The sequence below is a fragment of the Octodon degus genome, unplaced genomic scaffold, assembly GCF_000260255.1.
Source record: "Octodon degus isolate 3935 unplaced genomic scaffold, OctDeg1.0 scaffold00048, whole genome shotgun sequence".
NCBI lineage: Eukaryota > Metazoa > Chordata > Mammalia > Rodentia > Octodontidae > Octodon > Octodon degus.
The window spans coordinates 10,576,458-10,588,428 of NW_004524624.1; the positions used below are offsets into that span (position 1 = coordinate 10,576,458).

At 42.5% G+C, this 11,971-nt stretch overlaps 1 pseudogene; it reads right to left on the reverse strand.

The window, feature by feature from the left end:
• Positions 1-9,164: 9,164 nt before the first annotated feature.
• LOC105742368 lies at positions 9,165-9,597 on the reverse strand (annotated as a pseudogene).
• Between the last annotated feature and the right edge of the window lie 2,374 nt (positions 9,598-11,971).

Consider the following 11,971-nt stretch of genomic DNA (forward strand, 5'->3'; position numbering starts at 1 on the left):
ACTTGTAGGAAAACAGATGAACTTTTTTTTTTTTTTTATTGTAGGGAAGGGTCTACAGGGTGTTCAGAGTTTCACTACTAGATCAGACTCATAGTGATCCGCCTGTTTACAGCCTCCCAAGAGCTGGGATTATAGGCATGCCACCACCCACTCAGCAGGCCTGGGGATGTTACCCACCCCTGCTCCTGCTTGCAGGCACTTTAATCCACTGAGCTATTTGAAGGCCCTTGCACCTTGAGAATCTAGTGTTAAATGAAATAAATTGGACACACAAGCTTAAAAATTACATTGTTTCTCTTGTGTGAGAAACCCAAAGAATAAACCAGGAGCAACATGGGAGATAGATATTGGAAATAGGAAGAACATGTTCAAATGGGAAGGGAAGCAAGGGTGGGGGTAAGAGAAGAAAGAGTAAGGGGGAAAAAGGAGGTAGAATCTCAATATAGTTTCGGCTTGCATTTCTCTAATAGTTAAAAACGTCAAACATTTTCATATCCCTATTGGACATCTATAAATCTTTTGAGAAATATCTGTTGAATTCATTTGCCCTGATTAGGCTTTTTTGGCTTTTAGTGGTAAATTTCTGAATCCTTTGGATATTCTAGATATTGATCTTTGTTGGATGAGTAGCTGGCAAAGATTCTCTCCCATTCTGTAGGCTGACTCTTCACTCTCTTGGTTGTTTCTTTTGCTGGGCAGAAGCACTGTAACCTGGTGTTGATGCTTACTATCATTTCCTGTGCTCTGGGAGTCCTGCGCAGGCAGTCTTCAGCTGTCCGATGGCTGCCAGTGTTTCCCCTGTATTTTCTTCTAGTAGTTGCAGTTTCTTCTAGCAGTTGCATTTTCAGTTTCAGGTGTTTTGTGTCAGCAATGAAGAAAAGTAACTAAGACAGCCAAAATGATGGGTCTTACATCTAGGTTGTTGAGTCATTTTGGTTTTTTTGGGTTTTTTTGTGGAACCAGGGATTGAACTCAGGCCCTCGTGCTTACCAGGGAAGCGCTTATTCCACTGAGCCATCCCCCCCCCCCCGCCCCTGTTGAGTCATTTTGAATTGATTTTTGTATGAGGCAAGAGGTATAGATCTAATTTCAATCTTTTACATATGGATATCCAGTATTCTGGTTACCTTTTGTTAAAGAGACTGTCTTGGTTACTCTTCTCTAGTTGCTGGGACAAATGCCTGATGCTCAAAATGAAGGAAGTTTATTTAGCTCACAGTAGGGGCTGGGGAGATGACTCAGTGGAATAAGTGCTTCCCTGGCAAGTGCCAGGGCCTGAGTTCAATCCCTGGTTCTGAAAAAAAAAAAAAAAAAAGCTCACAGTTACTGGAGGTTTCAGTCCATATTCAGCTGGGTCCAAAGCAGAGCAGCACATAGCAAAAAGCAATTTATGGCTGCAGCAAAGAGCAAGAGCAAAAGGGAGGGGTAGCAGGCAGCAACTCAAGTAACTAGCTTCTCTTCCCACCTTACATTGTAATGCAAATTGCCTGCCCCAGGGCAGGGGCAGTATCCACACCAACAATAATCACAATCTCCAGAAGCCGCCCCATGACTGCATGAGGCATTGGGGAACAACTATACACAAACCATAGCAGAGACTATCTTTCTCTGAGATATTTTATTGTTTCCTGTCCTGGCTTGTATCTAGATGACCCCACAAATCCTTATCTGCTCTTAGAGTTGGGCATTCAGATGTGGCTTGTGTTAGGGTGATGCTAGGCTTCAGGGTATGACACTAGGATTAAGTGTGAGTGACTGCCAGGTATGATGGCACATACTGTAATCCTAGCACTCAGGAGGCTGGAGCAGGTGGGTCGCCACTCTATCCCAACAAAGAAACCAAAAGTGAGTGATCACTAAATTGACTCACTGGCCTTGGGTGTGGGTGGCGCGGCCCAAATGCACGTGCCCTGGAAGGGATGAAAGGGAGAGGCTGTGCTGTCTTGCTGCTTTTGCTGTGTCCTAGCTGCCTGCCACGCCCCTCTGTCATGCCACCCTGCCTTGGAGCCAGCTGACAAGGACCGGAACCTCTACAAACCGTGCTGAGATCAACCTTTTCTCCTTTCACTTTGATTGTTAGGTGTTTTGTGTCAGCAATGAGGAAAAGTAACTAAAACAGCCAAAATGATGGGGTAGTTAATACAGACAATTGTTAGAGGCAGGAAGTAAAAACAGGATGTCAGGTTGGGGGAAGGGTGGGATGGAGGAGCTATGGCTTCACAGGCGCAGAGTTTCTCTTCCGGGCTTGGGAAATGGCTCAGAGTAAGTGCTTGCCCGGCAAGTGCAGGGGCCTGAGTTCACCCCCTCGGTTCCACAAAAATAAATAAATAAATAAATAAATAAATAAATAAGTTTCTCTTTGGGATGATGAAAAAGTTCTAAAAAGAAGTTTGTGAGAGTGGAGGGTAAGAAGTATATTTGAACTCTGTACTTTCTGGTGTTTTTTTCCCCCTGTGAAACAAAGCCTGCTCCTAGTCTATTTTAAAAGAATGGCTATGGTTATGCAACATCATGAGTATCCTAGTGTTGTAACTCAAAAATCATGCCAATGAGGCAAGTCCAAAAGTTAAAGAAGCCCTTTATTTTAGCAGGTACCCTGCGGCGGTCTCTATGCAAGAGTGCGGAGAGGAGAGGCGTGCCGAGTACAATCTAAGATCTGTTTTTAAACTCCAAAACTGCAAGTAAGGAGTGGGATTAAGGCAGCAAACTAAGTACAGAAGCAAATGGCATTGGTTAGTGGGAGGTGACCTTAGAAGGGATTGGAGGGATTGGCTATGGTCGCCTTAGGTTCATTTTGCTTGGGAACATCTGGGTCCAGAGCACATCTGGTATTTTTCTACGGTTAGTTATCTTCCTGGTCAGATGTGCACAGGAACTAGGTTGTGGAAAGGACAAGGTTATAAATCAACTATAAGTACAAGGTGTGAAGCTAGAAAAACAAGGACATGGATCAATTATCAACACAAAGGATAGAGTTGGAGTCCTAATGGCAGCTTACAGACCAAATGGCTTTAACTAGAAAAACAAGGTCGTAAATTAACTATCAGTACAAAGGATGAAGTTGAAGTCCTAATGGCTTTAGTTTGGTCAAGTAGGTTACAACACCTAGTACACTGAGTTTTACACTTAGAAATGATTAAATGGTAATTTTATATTATGTGTATCTTACCACGATTTGAACTTTAAAAAAAATTTTTTTAAATCTTTTATCTATATATTTTATTTGGTACAAGGTCTCACTATGCAGCTCAGACTCTAGTAATCCTCCTGCTTGAGCCTGCCCAGTTCTGGGATTACAGAAGTGTACCACCATGTCCAGTTTCAATATAGGGGCCGGTAGGGTGTGCCTGGGGTTCTCTGGCCAGCACAGCATGCAGTACCAGGGATCAAACCTGGGTCCTTGCACTTGCCAGGCAGGTGCTTAGACCACTGAGCTATCTCCCCAGTCCCCACAATTTAAACTTTGAAAGTAAAAAAGAGATTTTGTTTGTTTTGTAGTACTGGGGATTGAACTCATGACCCTGTGCTTGCCAGACAAGCGTTTATTCTACTGAGTTATCATCCTGGCTCCCAAGAGAATTTCTAATGAGTGTTTAAAACTCTCTTATCCAACCAGGTGATTTTGAATTAAACATTGCCCAATCACTGTTTTGTTATTATTTGTTCTTTACTTCTCTTACAGTCTAGATGAGGAAGTCCTGTCTCTCCTTCATAATACGATAAGAATGTGACTGGTTCTTTTCTACCTGCACCCTGAGTCTGCAGTGTGAGTCTCTGTCATTTTCCCTGAACTTCTGTGGAAAGCCCTCTCTCTTTCCTACTTCCATGCTGCCGTCATTACAGTCTGGTCCCTGCTGAGCAGTTCCCACCAACCCCCTTGCAAAGCCCTCTGCTAACCTTTCATTTGTTTAATACATGTGTAGCATCTTATGTATTCTAGGGCTCTTTTGGAGTCAGCAATGACAAAACTCCTCAACCCTATGGAGCTCCTCTTTGTGGGGACCTGCAGTGTGATAAAAAATTCTAGTCCCAAGTCACCTCTTTGACTTAATGTCAGCTCAAGGTCCTATAGAGAGTGGTGCTGGAAACAGAATTAGAATTCTGTCAGGCAAAAAGTAAGGGAGATTAGTTGTTGTTTAAAAGAAGTCCTGGCCACATGAAAGGGTGCTCCCAGGGCTTCCTGGGTAACCGTGCTCAGCTCGAAGGCCAGGGTTTCTGCTTTGTTGTGCTCTTCCTCACAACAAAGGGTGTGGAGATGGCACCCTGAGACTTATGATTAAAATTTTACTTATTTATATCCAATGCCTTGAAAATAATGGAGAAGAAATACATACAATGCAAACTAAGTCTGGAAAAGGAAGGATGGGCGAAGAACAGCACAATTATTACTGATTTGGAGCATTATTATACCTCGATATATTCATACTCTGGCAGCAGAGTGAATGCCTTGGCTCACCAGGGCGGCCAGCTTCATCCGAAATGGGGATCCCCACCCCCACCCTGCCAGGGACTGGAGATTGAACCTTGGGCCTCCACAGTTGGCTCCCTCCCTAGTCCCCCTAATTTTTATTTTTTATTTTGAGACAAGGTCCCATCATGCTGCCCAGTATGGGCTGAACCTTACAGTCTTCCTGCCTCAGCCCTGCAGAGTGCTGGGATCACAGGCATGGCCACCACGTCAGGCTGTGGTCTCTTCATGCACCGCGATGCTGACGACTCCTGCTAGAAAGTCGTACTTGTCCCTTGCTCTCCATGGCTGTGCCAGAGGAGGGCATGGTGAAAGGCCCTTTCTGGGGACCACTCAGCACTTTTTCTACCTTATAAGACTCTAATCTAGGGGATTTTATATTGCAGGCCATAGGCAAAAAGCATCTTGCTTTTTTTTTTTTTTCTTTTAGACAAGATCTTGCGATGTGATCCAGACTGGTCTCGAACTCACAAACTTGTAGTGATCCTCCTGCCCCAGCCTCCTGTATGCTGGGATTACAAGTGTGCATCACCATGCCTGGCAAGAAACACTATTCTTTTTTTTTTTTTTTGCTGAACCAGGGATTGAACTCAGGCCCTTACTCTTGCCAGGGAAGTGCTTATTCCACTGAGCCATCTCCCCAGCCCCAAGAAACATCATTCTTAACAAAGCCATATAATTCCCCTCTCCATTCTTTTAGTTACACCACTTTCAGATCAAATTACTTTCCAATCTTACTGAAATCTACGGAAGAAGCCAACCCATGCCAACCTCCTAATGCTCTCCTACCATAGCACACTCAAGTGGGCCTATAACCTGTGTTCAAAACAATAGGTGACAGGAGTTTCCTAAGTTCAGTGTCCAGTTTGGACTAGATCCCCACTGCCTTCTGTCCTCCCTCTCCACCAGCCAATTCTACATTTTATGATCTGTTTCTGACAGCAACAAATAATTTCCCCTCCCCTTCCTCTATTTCTTCTTTCTTCTTCTCCTTCCTCTTTCCCTTCCTTCTCCTCCTCTTCCACCTCTTCCTTGTCTTTGTTTCCCCTTGCTCCTTCCTTCTCCATCCCCTCCTCCATAACTAGGGAGAAGGAACTCAGACTTACTCCCCCACACTGGCCTTCACCCAGGCCTGGCACATGGCAGGGCGCATCTCCCAGAGCCACGCCAGCAGCCTGGCAGTGCTGAGTTCTGAACAAACCAAAATGGATTTCTTTTGTTTGCAACAAGAAACCTGTGATAGAGGCCTTGCAGGATGTGACTGTTGCCCTGCTCAACTCTGAACTAGTCTTTACAGCCAAAGGGATGGTGTGCGTTCATGTCTCAGCCTTGGGACTGACTATGCCACTGCTGAAACTAAGGGTAAGCAGGTTCTATCCTAAACTCAGGTGTGTGTTGTCTGAGTTTCAAATTTTTATCTTAGTTATTATAATTTTGGTTTGTTTTTCGAAACAAGGGCTCATTACACAGTGCTAAGAATTCACTCTGTAGCCCAGGCTGGCCTCAAACTCAAGATGCTCCTCCTACTTCAGACTCTATGGTGCTGGGATCACAGGTGTGGGCCACCACATCCAGCTTGTATCCATTTTAAAATCAGACTGTGGCTACCACAAGAAGGTGACATGGAACCCAGGTGGCAAAAACAAATAATACACACTTCAGATACTTTTGGCCCAGTTACTTGCAACTTTCCCTATTACCACAGAAAAAACTGATGTTAATATTTCTGATGCATTTTCATGAGAACACTCAAAATAATACCACTGTCTGCACTGTCTGATAGCGGCCCATAAATGCTCCCCTTTTGTCTCCCAGAAAGAACTGGAATCCATGTAGGTCAGTGTAATATTGTTATGGTGATAACTTGAATTTGCCCTAATTACTCTTTAGGGCCTGCACCACTTTCAAGTTTCGGTACTTCGTTATTGATAACACATTTTCCATGACTTACCCTGCAGTTGCCTATTACACACCAAGTGTGTTGCCATCATAGTTACTCGCACGTCATGGGAAAGTTTTTATCTCTGGCTTCCCAAGAGAAATTGCAGGATGACAGAGAGAAGTGTTCAGGACACTGGAAGACCTCTGCTTGCCAGGTATTTCCAGCAAATAATGAACTACACAGTTAAGCTATAAGGGATGGCATCTAGCATAATACCCTATTCACTTTTAGAAGTCGAAGAGACTGAGGCAGAATTCAATTTAGTGTAACCCCTGCCTGAGTATTTACATAGAAGCAGCCTTGCCTAAATTACCCCATTCCTCACTCCTTCCCCTGCCCTGTCAGAAACTTCACAAATATATAAAAGATAAGGAGACAGGACCCATTTAGGGCAATAAGAAACAGACTATTTGCCTACACTTTGCCATAAATCCCTCTGCCCAAGACCTCGTGCCTATAGGACATGGGGCATCACAGTCCTGCTATGACCCCACACCTATAGGATACAGGGGGCAATACATTCCTACCCAGTTTCCATAGCAACAAAGAAACTATAAAAGCAGGTAAGGATGCCCAAGGCCTGCGAGATCCTCATTTGACCCAGAGCCCAGGTCCGGTGTGTGAGTGAGACGAACCGACCCGACCTGCAGTCCGCCAGATCCTCATTCGACCCAGAGCACAGGCAAGATGTGTGAGAGGATCCGGGGCCACCAGATCCTGATTTGACTCAGAGCACAGGCACAGCATGGAACCTGCAGCAGAACTCCCTGCAAAGAGGCTAGAGGCAAGACCCACCCAGCTGACTCAGGAACAGAACATCTTGCCAGAGTGGCTCAAAGGGTTCAACTCAAAGGGCTGCAACAGGAAGAAGTAGAGCGCAGCAACCAGATCCAAGCCACACCCACTTGGACGAGTTTGAACTTGGTAGATCCAGACTTGGCACTAAGGTAATAACTCTCTCTAAGCTCTACACCAAAGGTCAGAAGACAGTGCTGTAGAAAATAACAAAGAGGTAGAACAAAATTCAGTCTCAGGCCCTGAGGTCACCCAGAGCAAATGCAGAAGACACTAGCACAGAAGAAACTGGAAATCACACACCTGAAATCTCTGAAATAATAGAGTCTGAAGTAGAGAAACAACTACAGAAAGATTAGAGGAAATCAGATCAGAAATAATTTCTGAAGTAAAAAAAAGAAATGATAACTATACTGAAAGAAGTACTAAGTGCTTCTAAAGAAGACACTGATAAAAAAAATAGAGCAGAATATAAAAATGATGGAATCCTTGAATAAGAAATATAGGAAAGAAATAGACTGCATGAAGCAGATTCAAAGTGATACACACACACACACAAAAAAAAAAATAAATAAAATAAAATAAAAAAAGAATAAAAGGGCTGGGAGGATAGCTCAGTAGAATAAGGGCTTGCCTGACAAGCACAAGGGCCTGAGTTCAGTCCCCAGTTCTGCCAAAAAAAAAAGTGATATAAAAAGGAAATTAAAACCTCAATCACAAGCTGGCAAAACCGTTTGAATGAAAGTGAGAATAGACTTTCAGACCTTAAAGACACCATTGCAGTTAGTGAAAAAGTAAGAAAAGATCTCTTAGAAACAACTAGGATGCAGGAAAAAATAATTCAATACCTGCAAGACTATGCAAAGATGAAAAACGTTTAAAAAAAAAAAAAAGATGAACAATGTGAGACTAATAGGCATCAATGAGAAGGAAGGAGTCAGTGCAAATGACATAAAAAGAATATGGATGGAAGTAATAGCAGAAAACTTCCCAAATATGGGAAAACTATCTGACATTCAGTAACTGAAGCATATAGAACTCCAAATAACATCAACCCAATTAAAATCACACCCAGACATATAATAATCAAGATCCCAGAAATTCAGCATAGGAACAGTATATTAAAAGCCACTAAAGAAAAGAAACAGATCACATTTAAAGGAAAACCCATCAGAATAATGGCAGATTTCTCTTCACAAACCATCAAGGCAAGAAGAGCATGGAGCAAAGTAATACAAGTCTTGCAAGAAAACAAATTGAAGCCGGGGAGATAGCTCAGTAGAATAAGTGCTTCCCTGGCAAGTGCAAGGGCATGAGTTCAATCCCCAGGCAAAAAAAAAAAAAAAAAAGGAAAGAAAACAAATTCCAACCCAGACTGATATACCCTGCAAAACTCTCTTTCAAGCATAATGGAGAAGTAAAATACTTCCATGACAAAGAACAAATTAAGAATTTCATGATGACAAAGCCAAACCTACACAGACTATTAGAAGATGTTCTAGAGAGAGAGCAAAATGACCATAACTCCATGAATGAGAATGGAAAGAACCCACCAAATAGGGCAAACAATTAGACACAGGAGAATAAGAGGTATACAATAGTAGTCTTTCAGTTATTCTTTTGTGTTCAGCAGCAAAATATTTCCATCAGCACACTCTACAAATGGACTTCTCCTGCACCTTATGAGTCATGATTCTGTCTGGGTCTACGGGGTGGATTTCAAGGAAATAACAGTAGCTCAGTCCCACAAGTGACACCTGTACACCAGTAAGTGTTATGGATGTTATCCATGTCCACAACGCACTAGAACGTTGTGCGATATCCTATTCCCAAACTGTTAGAAGTGCTGGTCATTTATGTGTCATTCCAGTATTTATCTTATGTTTTATTCTTAGTAATTCTTTTTTTTTTAAGGTTTTACAGTTTATTAAATCCTCTCATGAAAAGAGCTGCAGTCACTGCAAACAGGCACTGCAGAATCTCTACTCCTTCGGCTTTTTGCCAGCACCAACCTTAGCCTTTGCGGTGCCCCTGACTTTCTTCATTCTGTTCTTGTGTTCTTTCTGCTGCTTTCTTGAGGTCTTTTTCTTCTCATGCAGGCCGTGTCTTGCAAGTCTAGATTTGGGTTTATTTTTCTTTGCATAATCCAGGGAATCATAAATCATGCCAAAGCCAGTCGTCTTGCCACCACCAAAATGGGTTCTGAATCCGAACACAAAAATGGCATCTGGTGTGGTCCTGTACATTTTGGCAAATTTTTCCAGAATTTCTGTCTTAGGTACTTTTGCTTTCCCAGGGTGAAGGACATCAGTGACCATTTGTTTCCCTTGAAGAAGTCGGTTGGTCATGAATTTTGGGGTTCAGATAGTTACTGTGTCACTCATGATGGCAACAGAGCCTCAGACAGCCCGGGAGGAAAAGAGAAACGTTCTGCTCTGGTCAATCCTATCAACACGCACGGAAGGACCTCGTCTTAGTAATTCTTTACTATCATGAAAACTTTTTCTTAGTTCAATTGTTTTGAAACATTTAATTTTTAATTAATTGGTATTTAATTTTCTGAATATTGCTTAATCTTAGTTTTTATTTTAAGATTTATACTGTATATTTGACTTACAATCTATTTAAAAGACATGATATGATATTTTCTCCTAGTAGTAGAAACTTGAAAAAGTATATTTCCATTTTCAAAAAAAAAAAAAAAAAAGCAGGTATGGATCAAAGAACTGGGTCTTTGTGTCTTTCTAGATAGGGAGGGGAGCACATGGGTTACCGGCTAATTAATAAAAGTCCCATAATTTCTGTTAATTTGGTCTCCCGTGGGCAATATATCCAATCCCAGCTGTTGCAAAGCCACACAGACAATATAAAAATACCGTACACTTTCAAATTAGTGCATTCCCATGTTTTCCCAGTGACTCAAGAATTCCATTTCGGAGCTGGGGAGATAGCTCACTGGGATAAGCGCTTGCTTGGCAAGTCCAAGGGCCTGAGTTCAATCCCCGGTTCCACAAAAAAAAAAAAAAGAAAAAGAAAAAGAAAAGAAAAGAAATTAACTGTTTTTCTTGGGGCTGGGGAGATGGCTCAGTAGAATAAGTGCTTCCCTGGCAAGAGCAAGGGCCTGAGTTCAATCCCCGGTTCCACAAAAAAAGAAAAAAAAGAATTCCATTTCTTCAGAGAAATGTTAACTGTATAATTTTAACATAAAGTTTATTCAGAGGGCTCTTTTCCCCTTCAGTTAACTTCATGTTAAAATTATCCTCTGTGGTGTGTGTGTGTGGTGTGTGTGTGTGTGTGTGTGTGTGTGTGTTAATGGTAGTAATAGTGGGAATTAAGTCTACTCTTTGAACTGCATGATGTCTTCAGCCTCCCTTTTTAAAATTTTGAAACAGGAGCCTCAGAAGGCTGAGGCAGGAGGATCACCTGGGCTACAGGTGAGTTTAAGACCAGCCTGAACTACAAAGTGAAAGCCTGTCTCAAACAAAAGAAAAGAAAACAAAATTGAGAAAGAGTCTCACTAAGTTGCTGTATTATTGCCCAGGTTAGGTTTGAACTTGTGATTCTGCCTAAGATTACATGGATGCATGACCATGTCTGGGAAAAACTTATCCTAAATCCCCTATTCACATACATTTATTAAGCCTTTACCTCACCTCTGTGTATTTCTTAGGAGAAGAATTAGTAATAAATGAGCTATTTTACTAAGAGAATAATGTGTATTATTAAATTTCCAACATACATGGAGATTAACAGAATAAAACAAAATCAGTGTCATCCTAAAATTTGGAGTCCTTTTCTTTAAAACTACATAAGATAGTTTCTCAGAGAAAATTAAAGCAGCTAACTTGCCAAGTACATAAGAATATGAGACAGTGGTCTCAAAAGTAGGAGAAGCTGGGAGTAGTGGCAGCACTTGGGAGGCTGAGGCAGGAGGATCGCCATGAGTTCAAAGCCAGCCTGGTCTACACAGTGAGTTCAGAGCCAGCCTGAACTACAAAACAAGATTCTGTCTCAAAAAACAAACAAACAAACAAACAAAAAAAAAAACTTGGAGCAAGTCCACTGTCACAGTTAGGGTAGGCTTCCTTATTTTGCTTTCATTTCCCTTTCCCACATCAGTCAGGAAATGGCTCCTACCAGCCAGCGTCCTGAGGAGAATGAATCTTGTGCTACACAAGATGTGCCTTGTTTATGTTTTTATCTCTCTAATTAAATAAATTTGGAATCCCAAGTGTGCCCCTTTCCAGGGGAACTTACTGCACGAAAGCACAATGTACACCTTTGGGGCCATGCAAGATGATTTTAAAGTTACAGAACACATTAAGTGAACACAAGGACAGTTTGTCTAGTGACATGTTCCCTAGTGGAGTCATTCAGACACTCTCCTTATCCTTTCCAGACTTTCATACAGCAGAAGGAGATGAAAAGAAGCAGTGGCACCTATGGCTGAGACCCAGAAGCCAGTGAACTGGGGATGAGGACAAAACACGGAGAGTGTTGTGATTAGGAAACTGATCCAACGGAACTTTATTAGCTGTAATGCATGCTGTGTTAAGCCACAGAACAATACAAAGACAAGTAAATAGAAGGTAAAGGTGAGCCCTTGTTGGAAGATTTGTGTCAGGAGAGTACAGGAACAAAACTGAGTGTGAAAGACAGTGCTGAGGGAGGGAGGCCAGAGCTGGGGCAGGGAGGCCAGAGCTGGGCAGGGAGGCCAGAGCTGGGGGAGGGAGGCCAGAGCTGGGGCAGGGAGGCCAGAGCTGGGG